Here is a 15,519-nt window from a genome sequence, read left to right on the forward strand (position 1 = left end):
GAGCAGCAAGGCTGGCCATGTAAAACCAGTTCATTAGTCCACTGGGACTGCTGTCACCTTCCCCCTGTGCTGGCAGGCATCCCCTCGCGAATCTTCCTCCAGGCAGTTAAGGTGTCATCAGCCTCAGGCCCCCTCCCTTCTTGCTGCCACGGGGGTAATGGGAGCTGCACAAAGTGTAGCACATATGCCCACACCTCACAGTCATCCTTTCATGGGAGGAAGGGTTTCAGCCTTCCTGGAGGGAGAGGAGCCACCCAGATCCCCTCAGCAGATGGCATCTACCAAAGCTCTCCTGCACCAAGGTCCAGCCAGGTGACACTGAACTGCACAAGGAAATCAGGCTTTGGAGGCACCCAGCCCTTGCACCACTGCACTTTTCCATCTGCTGCAGTTTGGAGAGCCCCCCCACCATGGTATCAGCACATGGAGCCACTTGGCTTTAAACAGTTTCATCCTAGGCTGCCGTGGCCATGCAAAGAGGATGGTAGGCAGGGGTGTGTGTTTGGGTGCTGTCATGCCACTGAATCTTCTCTGCAGCAAACACAATCCAGCAAGTTTCAATGCTTTGGAGTTTCGGAACAAAAGTTTCACACAAACTTAATTGGCCCCAGATTTTTAATACTACTAAGTAGTTATAATGCCGCAAAAAGAACTATTTCTTATTGACCATTTCCCACTGATACATTTTCCAGTTGCTGCTCTCATCACACCTTTACTAAATGAACAAGAACTCCAAACCCCTCAATGTTTAAGCTATTTCTCTTTTCTTTCACATATAGCTTGACAGGATGTTATAATTAAATTTCAAAGCTCAAGTCTCTGCAGTTTTCTTTTTCTGGTGTTGTTCTTCATTCAGTAGCCACTACAGCGTAGCACAAACCAAAGTCACCCATCCAAAGGTTAACAGGCCTCTCTTCTTCCCATCAGGTGTCCTGGTCTGCTGCTGAAAGCTAAAAGTGGATGTTGGTGAATGGCAGTGTACTGTAACTGTACTTTTTACCCTGATATTCTATTTACCCTGATATGGCAAATATCCTGGTACCTGGCTTCTCTGCAACTAATCACCTACGTGGCCTTGGTCATAACCTTAACTTCTGTGATTTGCCTTTGGCCATGTCTGCAACCATCTCCAGGCTGCAGAGTCTGTGGAACAGCTTTCCCTCATGGCCTTTTTCACTCTGGGTGTGCACCAGCACAAGAGAGTCAAATCCCATGTAGGACCTCCTGTTGCCACGTCCAGCTGCGATGGTTTGGACCGGAGGCTGGCTGTCCAGCAGGGTAAGGGAGCGCCCTTACAGAGTAGGAAGCCTCTGCTCCCCCTCAGCCTTTTTAACAGAAGCTGCATCTTGGAGAAGTCAGGTTTGTTTTACCCTACTGACACCACTGTGATTTCTCCCTTTATTGCTCCCCTCATGCTTCAAGGCAGAGCCCAGACTCCTTAGCATCTCACCTTTAGAGAAATAAATGTTCTTTAGCATGAAAGAGAGCTGCTGTGCTGTCTCACGTAACAGTTTCCAGGTGAAGGCAGCCTGAAAACACATCTAGCCATTTCAGTGTTTCCCCCTCAAAGGTGGCAGGCAAGTAGAGAAAACTCCTAGCCCTTGCACATCCATACCCTATAAGGAACTGCCTTCAACCACCATAAATAAAACAAAGGTACAGTTGTCAGCTGATCTCAATTACTGGAGCTCCATTGAATTGAACAGAGCTAGGATAATTTACACCAGATGAGCATCTGCCCTCAACATATGTTACGTTATGGTTCAACAAGATGGTCTCAGTTTGCCTTGGGGGAGGAGTGGTTGGAGAGGAGAGCTAGGTTTGCTCATGTCTAGGAACGATGGGCTGGAAAATCCCCGAGAGTGAGGAGGTAAGTAGGGAAAAGAAGGCATTTGGTTATTAGGCCTTCTTATTTCCAGTGATTAGGGTGGGAAAGAGCAGACTGTGTGGGAAACAGGCTTCTCTACACCCATTTTGGCAGCTTTTGATTGGCCCCTAACCAGACATTTATTAAAACAGCCTCATAAGTTGCGGTCTCACTAAAGAACAATACAAAACCAACCAAATGTTAATGTTTTCAATCTGTTCCTGCTGAGATTTCCGCCTCCCCACCTCCCTGATTATTAGAGAAGAAGGGGGGAGAAAAGGAGGAAGAGAAAAAAAAGAAAAAGAGTTTGTATTCCCAGCCTCAGCTGACAGATCTGCTGTAGCCTCCTGGAGTTTTTGTAATTAGAACAAAGGGTCCTCAGGACAGGAACTATAATTGGTTTTGAGTGTTTGTACATTTTAACTCAGCCCAGGTTAGGCATCCAAGCAAACTCAAAGCACTGACAGAAGGAGCTTGAGCCCTTGGAGAAAAACTCCAAGGGAGGATTAAGGGCCTTCAAAAGAGGGTAGTGGATCATATTTGATACTTTAAAAAAGAAAATATTTTTAATGTACTCGAGATTGTCTTCCTCAGCAAGCCAGAGGAAAAGCTGTGCTTGCAAACACTTGTCAACCAGAGGTCTGGGATAATCTGAACTTCAGCAACAGGAGCAAGAACAGGGAGGAAATAAATATTTCGGAAAGCAAAAACCCTAGGCTAGCATATGTGACAGAGCTTCTGAATGCTGATGGGGGTGGGAGGGGTTTTAACCCACCCCTCTTGCTGAAATTTATGAGGGCTGCACATCCCAACCCACTGCCAGAACAGGTTTCATGGTTCAGCTTCTTCAAATGCCTGAACCTGCTCCGGACAGCCAGCTCTGCAGTGGCAAATCAGAGAGGCTGGGACCTTCCCTCCAGCTGCCGCTCGCATCCTCACATCCAGCCACATCACCCTCCTCATCCCTGCATCCCCCGGAGAGCCCCCTCCAGCCAAACTGTGTCCAGGCATTGTCTGGAGAGGGCTGGCGGGCAGCGAGCCTGTACCGTGCCAGGGCGTGTGCTGACAATTAAGTAATACAGATGATCACGACAAGTGCTCAAGCCCGTGCCGAGGCTCCATTAGGTTTACCAGTATAGACACATGCAGCAGCATCAGCTGCAAGCAGCCTTTCCATGGGAAAAGGATTGGACCCAGAACACACAAGGAGAAAAATGTACTTGCAGGCAGTGTCTCTGGTAACAGTCTGGTGCTCTTTTCTCTAAGGTTAACATTCACTGCTCGAGGAAAACAATGCTTCTGGAGATCTGCAGGCGAGATGTGGTTGCGGTGGGTCATCCAGATCCACAAACAACAGTCCCTTTTTGGGTGGGATTTTCACATCTGTTCTTCGCTGCCCTAAAACCAGTTTCACTGGAACAAATCTCAGACAGCACTGGGTGCTTTCAGAAAACTCTTCCATCGCTTCCCAGCTCCAGTGACAGCAATGAGCTCCTTGCATGGAGACCATGCGAGTGATGGGGAGTGTGCAGGACTGGGGCCTACCTCCATTTCGTTATGAAGAACTACTTTTTTTTTTAAAAAAAAAAAAGCATTTGCTGGGACAGATATTACTGAAAACAGTTTCTATAAGCAAATCCACGTGGTGAAGGCAGAAGCTAGGCTGAAAGCAGGAGCGGTGTCCATGCTGGAAGCCGTGTTAGCTCTGCAGAGGGGTCATGAATGTTTCTCTAGCTTTTAATTGGGAAAACTTTCCCAGTTCAATCAGTTAGATGCCTCGTTTATGCCAACTTTCAGTGGACAGTGGAGACTTTCAAGCTCATCATGGCTTATTTAGTAAGAGGGTCTGATCCTGCCTGCCATACATGAGTGATTTCCCCCTGCCTCTACTTCCTGGTGCAAGGGCGGGGGGTCACAAGAGGAAGCAACTGGGGGCAGACTCCTTGGTGGTTCAGCTGCTTCTCCCTGGCTCCCGTGTATACCTGTTTCAAGCAAGTTTTTAAGTCTGACACAATGGTGCTTTTTGGTCAGTGAGGAACAGCACATAGAAATAGACAGCTGACTGGTATCACTGCACTTGGCCTTTGCTCAAGAGATCCCAAAGCCCAGCCTCCTGAGAGAAGAGCTCATGTTAGGCATGTAGGTCCCAGTCCAACCCAGCATTTTCTCATGCTTCCAGCTGAGTGGCACTTTTCTGTAGGAATCAGGCTTTTAAGAGCTATTGGGGATGAAAGCAGCTAGATGAGCTAATGTCTTACATGTGGATGACAGTGGAGATGTGGAAATAACTGTAAACAAAGGGACAAAACACACTAGTCCTTTACAAGATCCTGACAGCAGCAGGTACTAACAAGGGAAGCGTTGCCTTCTACAATAAAGATGGGGTAGACACGGCCTGCCTACTGCACAGACTTAGGCATGTGCATTATCTATGAGCACTGTGAGTGATTCATTGATGAAAAAAAAAACCCTGAGAAACAAGTCTTGTAGGCAACCAGTCCTTTGTAGGACCACTGCGTTAACTCCTTGATGCCATCCCAGCCTGCATAGTAAGTACCTCCCCTGAAATCATGGGGGAGAGTTAGAACTGCTGTCTCTGGTGCAGCTACAATCCAAACTGCTCTCAAAGCAGCTGTGAGCAAAGGCTGCACACACCTGGCCAGACACGCGGGTGCCCAGTGGCCACCAACCTGGTGGTCCTCCTCCTCACGTAAAGAGTGCACAGTCTTGCACCCATGCCGGTGGGGCCCATGACCACAGGTCAAGCTCCCCTCCACCAAGCTTTCAGAGCTGGGCAACTTTGAGCCACAGCAACTAATAGCAGGTTTTCTTCTCATCCACCCCATCAACAAGGGAAAACACAGTCATCTGAAGACATCGCAAATATGCACTGCTGTTCTTTGGTTACTGAAGTCAGACAGACGGTCATGAGGATGGATTAAATGAGTTTATTTTCAACTGCTGCATTTCAGGATCACGACTACTTGTGGATCGTAGGCAGCCACACTGTAGCATCCAGACCACTCTCAGTTGGGTGGTCCCGCCATAGATCTTGTATTAGCAGATTACAAACAATCAATTTCTACTCACTTTCTACAGGAAAAAAATGACATGCTAGCTGCCACATGTATTTTTCCCCATAGCCAAACTATCCAGTTCTCTATATTATCTGGCAAAGAACAATGGCTCTAGAAAAATACATGTTATATAGAACGTAATATATAACATTACTGATTGCAAAAGCAACAAGATCTTGACCCTAATATGCAAATCAGGTAGGTGGGTGCCAAGGTAAGAAAATAGGCTAATGAGATGTTTAAGCCTCTTGCCAATATTTTGCTAAGCACAGAGTAAAAAGCAAATCCATTTACAGTATTTTGGCTGTTCCCACATCTTCCAGGAACAGCATTTAAGTCAAAAACCTCTTTGTGTATACAATAAAGTTCTTGATGTCTCCTGAAAGGTTTGGAATAACACTCCCTATAGAAACAATTGTGTTTATATATCACAATTCCCCATCCCACCTCTTCAGTTGAAGTCAAGGGCTGGATGCATCTTGTTACTCTGCGTGATCAGGTGCAGATTGGCAGTAAACACACTGACTCTACCTAAGGCGGTCTGAAATGATGTAGGAAGGCAGGGCAAGAGGGAGCAACAGACCTCCCTGAATTGCTAGCAGCAGCTCCACACTCACTAGGACTGGTCATGGAGGCTGAAGAAGAGCACTGGGAAGCAGCTTTTCCTGTGAGCAGGTTCCCCTTGCTACAGTGTGGTAGCACACTGCCACGTTATTTACACTCTTCTTTGTGCAGCCTAACTCCCATCTGAAACTTCTACCTGCAGCCAGGCATGCAATGGCAGGCAGCCTCTTAAATAAAAGGCAGGCTTTAGGAGGGCCAGGCAAGCTGCCAGCTGGTCACCACATGAAGCATTTTATAGAATCCCCCACCACTGGAGGAGTTCTAGAGCTTTAGACAGTCTTTCACTTCTACAGTTCGAGAAGGTGGGGGGGGGACAGTGACGTGAATCCATTGTCTGGGGGCTTCTTCCTTGGAAGGGACTGGTTTGGGCTGTGGTCAAGAATAGGAAACAAGGCAAGAAGGGCTTTAGGGTTTGCCCAGTCACATAATTCCTGTCAAGATTTCCATTTTCCATCCATTTTATTCTCTTCCTCCTTAGAAGAGTGCATTTCAGGATTTTTCCAGCATCCTGCAAAGTTTTGTTCAACAACAGGAAAGAGTTCTCACTGTTTGCATTTGAGACGCTACAGGGTGCACCAAACCCAAAAGCTGAAATAGGCCATGCCAATACCTCCAGTCATGGAGGTCTTCTCACATGGGCTGTGGAAGCATCTGACAACAGAACACAGCATCTGATTTTTGGGGCGATGTTGCTGACTTCAACCATTTCAGGAGAGGCTGCACCTCGGATGAATTTCTGAGTTATCAAGAACCAACAAATTGTTTCTCAGAATACTGTGTTCTCCAGACTCCTCTTTTTGTTTGCCCAAGGATATTGGCCCTTCTTGAAGAACCGGACATATAATTAGAAATTAATGTCTATTTGCTTTGATGGATTTTGCCTCTTTTCTGAATCCTGAATTATCCACAAAGCTGTTACAAACAGAATAGAATGTATTTGTTCATCAAAAAAATGATTCACCCGTTTCTTCAGGGATTAATTCTCAGTTTTGTTCGTGAGTGGCTTGTTGCAAACAGTCATAAATTCTACCATGTTGGGTTCCAACCCCGGAGTGATCTTTGTCTGGACTTCAATGGGGCTTTGCATGGGGGGGGCCTGGCCACACAGATCTCATTGCAGGATTGGGCAATGGTTAGTTACATAAGTCATATGATGTTGTTTCTGTTCTCTGACTGGCTGACTTATGTAACTACAGAACAATAGCGTGTATTTGAATATAAAGGCAAAAATCATGCCTCGTATTTGTTCTTCGTGAGAGTCTGTACAAGGGCTGGATTCTGCTGTCCATGCAAGCTATAAAGATATTTTCTTTGACAGTCTCTTAGTTGGTGAGGACATTTGGAGTAGGTGACACTAACAGAGCTACTGAGATGCTCTGTGTGAGTTCATCTGAGGACTATTTGCAGACACTGGGCTCACGTATTCTCCCCAGTAGGATCTGAAATGAAAAGGAACAAAACCAAAGAACAACTCATGAAAGTGGACCATCCAGTGACCCAAGCCCTTGACTCCAATGCAACTGCACTGATTTACGCCTTATAAATATCTAGCCATTGACTTTAATGTTTCACTTATTCCATTTCAGTGAAATAAAAAGACTTAAAAGCATGGCCAGGGTTAAAAATGGACAGCTTAGGGCAAAACATTGTGAAGTTAATCTTCCTGTGTTTATTCTTAAATTTCCCCACTTGTTATTTTTGTTAAAATCTGAACATGATTTCTATTCAGAGAGGGAAAATAGAAATCCATGGCTTTTATTTTCAGCTGATGTTTTATTTTTGTTCACCTACACTATTCATCTCCAGAAGATTTTATCACAGCCTCCTGCAGATTTTATCACAAGTTTTCAGTTCTGGGTTTGTTTCGGGGTTTTTTTCTGCTAAGGTCCCAGTTCTTGAAGTCATGTGATTACACAAACATTCCCTACTTCCAGTGTTTTAAAAGTAAGTTTCTAACCGGCATTGTTGCAGAGAAAAGACTGAAAACATAAACCCTCAAGGCTGAGAAAAAGAACACACAATTTACAATTTTTTTTAAACCTCATGATTTCTCAATCTTATGTTTTTTGAGGATAGCCTAATAAGTTTTAAAAGCCCAGGGTTGACAATATTAAAGCACAATCAGGAGGATACCATTGCTTAAGTTCATATGACATGACCTGATAGTCTTCCAGACTCTTAGGAGACATTGCCGTGCAGCAGGCAAGTACTTTTCCTAAGTTGCTTATGAAAGTATAACACCATCATAGCCCATTGAAAGTAATTTTGTTCTTTATGCATGCTGACTTTCAGCACAGTCCCAAAGTACACATTATTTATGTGGCAAGCTTCAACAGCTCAGAAAGCATCATTGCAATCCACGGTGTAAATACCTGTTCTCACCCTTTACAGTCTCCAATGTAAACATGGGTTTTGACATGGACATTGAACACAACAAGCCAAAATTCAAGAGGTCACAGCTGATGCGCTCATGCCATCTTCTAGACTCTTTGAATCTGCTTTACAGATAATTTCTAACCCTGTCAGTTCCTCAGTTTTCAATTTCTAACCTGAACTCACAAAGGCATGTGCAGCAGGTTATATCTTGCAATGTGCAGCACGGCCATGAACATCTCCCCCTTCATCTCCTTATTTTTTTAACATACTTTAGAAACACTCTTATGTTCGGGAACTTGGAATTTGCTGCGAACTTGCTTTTTAAGATATTTTATTCAGATGCCACTAACACATATCTACTTAAGCTACTCTGCTGGTAGCAGAAAACATAATTCCAGTAGAAGTTGGGCACCTTCTTCATGAGGAAGCTTACACCAACCAGAGTCAGAGTGAACTGGGTACATTGTGGTGGGAGGAATTCCATTGCTAAATGTAAATAGGGCCATTCCTGGCCATCCCAAGTACTGCTGAAAGCCAGGACTGGGAGGAGAGGTAACATCTCAGGGGTTATGTGCCTGCCCCTTTGAGGATTTCTCCTGGGTGGTACCTCCCAGAAACAGTTCTTCTCACCCTTGCAGAAGAGGGGAAAGCCTTTGCCAGGTGCCATAGGACCTCCACGCTAAAACCAGCCAGTGGAGACCACTATACGTTTGAAGAGAACATGGCTATGTGAATAGGTAGAGAATCGGCAAACAGCATTTCCTCATGGCTTAGACATGCAATCAAACTACTGCACCTCTACCAGCTACCCTGTTCCAGTTGACTGCATGCATATATACACACTGCAGCAAATGAGAGGCAAAGCACATTAGCTCAGACCTTTCATTAACATCAAGCTCATTTTGCGGGGATCTAAGACCATGCTTTGCTGACACACCATTCTAGACACGATAGCTCATAAAGCCAAAGTCCCAAGGAAAGTGAGCTGCAAACAGATGCATAGCTGACACTGTTTAAAGGACAATATCATGTGTGATGGGACTAGGATAAGTGTTAGTGGCAGGGGAGTTGGTTACTACATCATTTCTGGACACTTGTGAGGCACCATGCAGAAGAATGAATTACTTTCCCCACCTGAATGCTATTTTAATAATTTTGAAACATCTTCCTTAGATGTCTCATTATTATTCCCATAGTTAGAAGCTGATTAATGGCATGCCCCTCAAACACATATCTGGGCACATGTACAAAGACTTTTTAATAATCCCTAACAATGGCCAACAGCTGGCCACAAAACCAGATGATTCTCCACCCTCGTAAACCCATGCTCGCCAACAATAAAAAACCCTTCTGGCTACTAAAAAGCCTGATTGAACAGATGAATCTTGTTATGAACTGGATTTTACAAATAAAAATTAAAAAGAGGAAAACATTTTAGCTTGTGCTTTCATAGGCTGAAAACAGACATAGGTTTCACATGCTGGAGTAGCCAACTGCAGAGGTCTAATTTTTGGAGTTAGACTTCATCTTCCAAAGACTTCTTTAAATACATTGCTGGGTTGGGTTGTTGGGGTTTTTTCGTCGGTTGATTTTTTGGTTTTTTTTCTGAATTTTGCTGCAGCCCCACTAAAACACTTCCTCTGTCCTCTGAGGCAGGAGTGGTGTGTCTGTGCCACTCACAGGCAGAAATGTCGGGAATGATCTGAAAGGATTTGCTCCCCAGGCCCTGCCATAGCATCACAAGCAGGCAGTCTGGTACATCAGAGAAATCATACATTATGCCCACACGCTGTGGAAGGTATGTGCTTGCCACTGTGAGTGCCAGGGTTTCTCCACACCCCTCAGGAGATGGCAAGGTGAGTTTGGAAAGCTGCCTGACCCAATGGCCGAGGCATGACCCTGCAAGGCAGGAGACAGGGGAGACAGGCCAACCCTTTTCTCCCTGCAACTTGCAATAAATCTCTCGGTTGGATCTATTAGCTTTGCATCCAACACGGCTACATGGTTTCTGGAGCAGAGCTGGCCACCATGGGCTGTCACCGGGAGCCTGGCCACACACCTCGAGCCATCTGCACAGACATTCCCCGGCAGCAGTGGCCCAGCTTCACGCAGGAAGCTGTAGCCGTGCCAGCAACAAAGACAAATCTCTGCAGACAGCACCTTCTCTCCAGCATAGTCCTTCTGTCCGGCTTCCAAGGGACAGGGGGAGAGGCTGCCTTTCCCTTCTTTTTTTTTTCCTTTTCTTTGATTTCCCCCCCACCATCAATTCTCCTTAGCCCTGGAGCTGGTGTGCAGTCAGAAGAGCGCAGAGCCAGGGAGAGAAGCAGCGGCCAAGCCATTTGAGGATGAGCAGATTCACAAAAAGAAAAAAAAAAGAAAGGAAAAAAAAAGCCTCTAAAGAAGCTCTTTTTGTTTGTTGTTAACAACTATTTAACATCAGGGCTAATTCAGAAGTTTAATAAAATCAGGCTTTGTTGAAGATTCAACACCTTCAATTACGGCATTAAGAGCTCACAATAATTACTCCTCAGACCTTCTGAAGATCCTTCAACAAAGTGCATGTGTGAGGATGGGGAGGCCAGCCTTCAGTCCCTAATGTCTTAAAGATTTAAAAAAAAAAAATAAACAAAGCAAGCAGAAAAACCCTAATTCTAATAATGATGATGACTATGATGTCAGGCTCTCATTATACAACAAAAAGCAGCAAATGAAAGACACAAGCCTAATTCTTAGTTAGTCACCTTAAATATGACTCCTCTGTTAGTGGATTTCTGCAGGGATAAACAAGGGATTTTCACAGCCCAGGTATGCCCAAACCAAGACTTCTAGAAGTGAGGAAATAAGGAATTTGACTGAAATCTTAGAACAAGATTTATTCTTACTGCCCTGGGCAGGATTTGGAGAAACGTCAGCCTCTGCTTCATCAGGTCCTGGCATAGCTGAGCCCAGTACCTCATCACACTGAAAAGACCTTTATTGATATAGAAAATGGCTGATTATTTGCATTTCTGGTGACCACATAGGAATTGGCTGATACAGAGAGGAGCAAAGGCTGGGGAAGAAGACTTTGTTCCTGTGGAGAAGGCTCCCTCCTCCTACATGGACCGGCCAAGTTTTCTCCAAGCAATAGAAATGGACAGGGAACAGTTCAGCAGCATTAAGGCATGGATAAGATTGAGCAGAGCCACATGCTTGCTTCCCGTGAAAACAAGGGGAATCTTGTCCTTTGTAACTGGAGAGACTAGGTTGGGGTTCCTGTTCCCCAGCGCTCAATCTAGCCCTTGTAGTTCCTTCAAAGGTGTATCCAAGGCTTATTTAACAAGGGTTAAGTAAGGGATTTCCCCAGTGCAGGAATGGGACTCCTTAGCTCTCTTTAAGGGTGAGTAACACACAATGCCATGGCTCTTCTGAGCTGTACTGCATTTCAGAAAGGCCTGACATACATTAGAGCAGCCCTGGGATCACTCTGAATTACAGCAGGAACATTCTCAACCTCTGCCAAATCCCATAGTCTCAACAGTACCGATAATGATGTCAGATCACATTTGCTTCCTCCTGCAACAGATTGTCATTCACAAAATTTAATTCAGTTCATTAAAGGTACCTTAGAACAGGTTTTATATAGCACAATATTTTTTACATATTGAAATGCAATTCCTCTTACACTGCAGAGACAGATAACCCAGGATGCTTAAAGTATGTCAAGTGTAATTCAAATTGCCAAGAAAGAGTTTTAAGTGAAACAGTTGGGATTTTTTCCCCAACCAATACTATGCAGCTACACTGGTAGAATTTTGTCCCATGTTTGTTTGCTGGCATGCACTAGCCTTTTTGTAATCCTGACTCCATGCACTCACTGCCAAAGCACCTGTGCATGCTGAGAGGGTTGCTAGAAATAGGGATTTACTCTAAAATGCCCTGGAAGGGGTTTCTCACTCACTTTGCTTACACAGTGGGGGTAAATGCAGGATGAGCATTAAGCACCCTGTGCTCCCATCCCTCGTGCACAGTTTCACACTGTGCTGACAATGTCACTGAATGCAGGGCAGTTGTCTCTGATTCCCTCCAGGGCAAATGAGCTGGGAACCAAAACTTCCGTGGAAGTGGCGTATGCTGAAGGTGAAGAAGACATCACAGGTTTCACATGCGCCATTTGGTCTGAGAGAGACCACATTCAGAGAGAAGCTTGCAAGCAGACTGGTAAGGAAGGGAAAGCCACCCTGGCACATGCCCTCCAGAGAGACCCTTTCCTGCCTGCAAGAGGTTCCACACACCCTGGAAGAAAGGGGCAGGCTTTGGGGCCAGGGGGAGGGTGGACTGGGAGGAAGGCCCCTTTTGGAAAGGCCTCATGGAAAGTACAAGCTGGGTGTGAGCAAAGCTGGGGTGCTCGCCCAGCCAGGTGGCAGTCCAGGGCAGCAGTGCCATTTGGCCTCGTGGAGCTGAAACAGCTGCCAGAGCCCCAAGGAAAATTCCTTACCACAGCCAGGCCAAAATCCATAGCGTGGGATTTCTTACCTCCTCAAACCTGTTTTCGGCTCTGCTGTCCTGGCCAGCCCTGCTGCTACGGAGGTACTGCTTCGAGTGGTTTTCTTCTGCCGGCGCCAGCAGGCTTAAGGCTTTAGACCTTTCCCACCGCTGCTGCTCCTATGCTGAGCTGTGCTTTGGTGAGGACATGGGCATTAAGGACAATACCCCACTTCCTAGCAGGCTTGGGTGAGAAACTCTGAGGTTGGACAGATCAAGTGAGATGGTTTTCAGTTAAGCACTGAATGGTACCTCCAGGGATTTGGCTTCATCAGCCAGCTCCAACACAGGCTGCTCAGTGACCTTTAAAGTGTCCCTCAGGGCAACATCATCCTGAGTGCCCTGGTCTCTATCTCCTGTGGAGATCTCTGGGAATTAGGCACATCAGTAGTATTTAGATTATTAAGTACACTTGCAGGTGTGATGCTCACTCTCATGCAGTTTGAAACCTGCAAAATGGGGATGGTGGTGCATTGTTTGACACTGTTGTCCTCTTCACTCTTTAGTCACATTTCCTCCAGTTAGGGACTGATACCACACTTAGGACATGTGGTCTGCTGCTGGTTGCTAAGAATGAGAAGAGCTTCTTTCACCTGTACCAGCTTTGCAGCACTGCAACTTCAGTGTTAAGGAAGCTACCTCTGATGTCCAAAAGAGAGGAGGAGGAAGAGGTGGCCAGGGTAATGCCTCTGATGCAACCTCACACAGGCTGGTTTACAGCCAAGCCATGAACATCAAAATGAAAAGCCAGCTAGCTGTACTTGCAGGTACCCTTCAAGTTCAGCCCATGTTCATTGGACCTTTGCATGATTCTAAATTAGGTGCTGATGCATTTTATTTACACCGAATTTAACTTAATGTGCTTGCTTGCTAACTTCCTGCTTATCTGGATACCACATAAGCATATGCCCAATCCAATTATGAAAAGAATGAGAAATACAGTGAATGCTACACATTTTAAGTAAGCATAATAAATTAGCAGAGTTGTGGCACATACCTGTCCATGTGACAGAGAAAAAGAACAAAAAACCAACAAAAAAAAGAGAGAAATGAAAAAACAAACAAAAAATACAGCTGATTCCTCCAGCCATTTAATTAGAAGTAATAGCATCTCACTTGCAAGACTTGCACAGGGTTTCCAAGGTGAACACTCATCCTTTAACAGCAGCTGGAAATTTCCTGACACATTAAATAAGGAAGAGCTGTTGTTAAACCACAACAGTTATAGAGGAGTGGGAAGAAATATGGAAATATGAGCAATAAGCAGGCTTCTGCGGAGTATGCTGGGTATCGATAAACAGCTAGTCGAAAGGCACGGTAAACTATAATGAGCAACTGCAGCTCCCAGGTCTCCTGAAAGAAAAAATTCTAGTTGGAGAGTTTCACAATTTTTCACCACGTGAGTAAACTATTTTGGATAGCAATGAGGCAATACCACTTGTATGAGATTGGGAGTGGCAGCTATACGTGCCTCCACTGAAAGGAAGAGGCTAACACTCAGAGGCTTAAGTGATTCTACCACTAAATGAATCAGAATTTGAGGGAAAAGACAAGTGAAAAAGCATTGAAACAGGGCCAGGGAAGACAGAGAGGGAGTATGAATAAAACAGAAGAGGATAAAGTATAGAATCACAGAATCATAGAATCGTTTAGGTTGGAAAAGACCTTTAAGATCATCCGGTCCAACCATTAACCTAACATTACCCAGTCCACACTAAACCAATCAAGGGTAGACTAGACTAAACCATGTCCCGAAGTCCCACATCTACCGTTTTTTGAACGCTTCCAGGGATGGTGCTCCACCACCTCTCTGGGCAGCCTGTTCCAATGATTCAAGCTGTTATTTATGACACCTTTTTTAAGCCACCAGAAAAAAATATATATATCTGATATATATATACATACATGTGTGTACGTATATATATATTTCTGATATATCTGTGGACGTAAGCAGACACCTTTTATTCATGAGGGGTTTATCATTTATAAGACAGTCCATTTCACAGAGGCACTGCTTGTAAGCGCCTTGCAGAGGACATTGCTCTGACTGGGGCACAGGGACAGGCTTTGGAGGCTGCACCCACAAGGCTGAACTCGCCCGTGAAACAACCTGTCCTGGAAAGACTGGGCCCTGGCTTGGCGTGTATCGCAGCTACACTTACGGGCTGAAGGCAGGCAAGGAGGGATTTTCTGCAGCCATGGTGCCGAGCTTGCACAGGGCAGCAGCTGGGAAGCCCAGGCAGAAGGAGCAGCCTTCTTGTGACAGCCAGGGCCTTTGCGCAGATCTGTTTGCAGAGAGGTTAATAAAACACTTGTAAGAGCTAGACACCCACTGCTCACAGCAATTTCACCTCCTCCACGCCCCTCCCTCCTCAAGATCAACACCAGCGGTACTGCCAGCCTCTAATTACATTTTTAAAATCCTGTCAGGTCGTGAGGACGTGATGAGCTCTAATTGTGGAAAAGCGTTTAGGGAGACTTGTAATTACACAGTCATTAAGGCAGTTAAACACACCATGGTCTCTTTTGCAACACTGTGTCAGTTGGTTCTCTCCCAGCAGTGACACAAACGCCGGATTAAGCTGGCAATTAGCAATCAGCAGGTACGAAACAATAACTCCCCACTCCACTGCGGAGTAAGACTCCTCCTGGGCCGGGGCTGGCGCTGCGACTTCCCCCGCTGAAAGGTGCCCTGGGCAGCCGCCAGTGGCCGGGCGCCTGGAGAGGGGATGCTTGCTGGTGTTTCCCAAGCAGAGCAGCAACCCTTGTGTGCACGGTCCTGCCCAAAATCGCCACTGCATGGATGTTATTCCCTTGTTTCAGAAGTCTGGGAATGTTCTTGGCACCCTACCAAACCGAAAGAGCTTGCACGAGGAAAAGTAGATGACGGGGGGTACAGGGAGGTGGGAAGCCCTTCTGACATCGTGGGAGTGATGCCCAGGTGAGAGACCCAGCATCGAGCCCCTGCTCCTCCTGATGGTGCCATTATCTGGGGTGGAAAATCCTGCACTGGGGCAAAGCAGGGACCTGCAGATGGTTCTCACCCCCTGC

This window comes from Pelecanus crispus, chromosome Z (assembly GCF_030463565.1).
Source record: "Pelecanus crispus isolate bPelCri1 chromosome Z, bPelCri1.pri, whole genome shotgun sequence".
Lineage (NCBI taxonomy): Eukaryota > Metazoa > Chordata > Aves > Pelecaniformes > Pelecanidae > Pelecanus > Pelecanus crispus.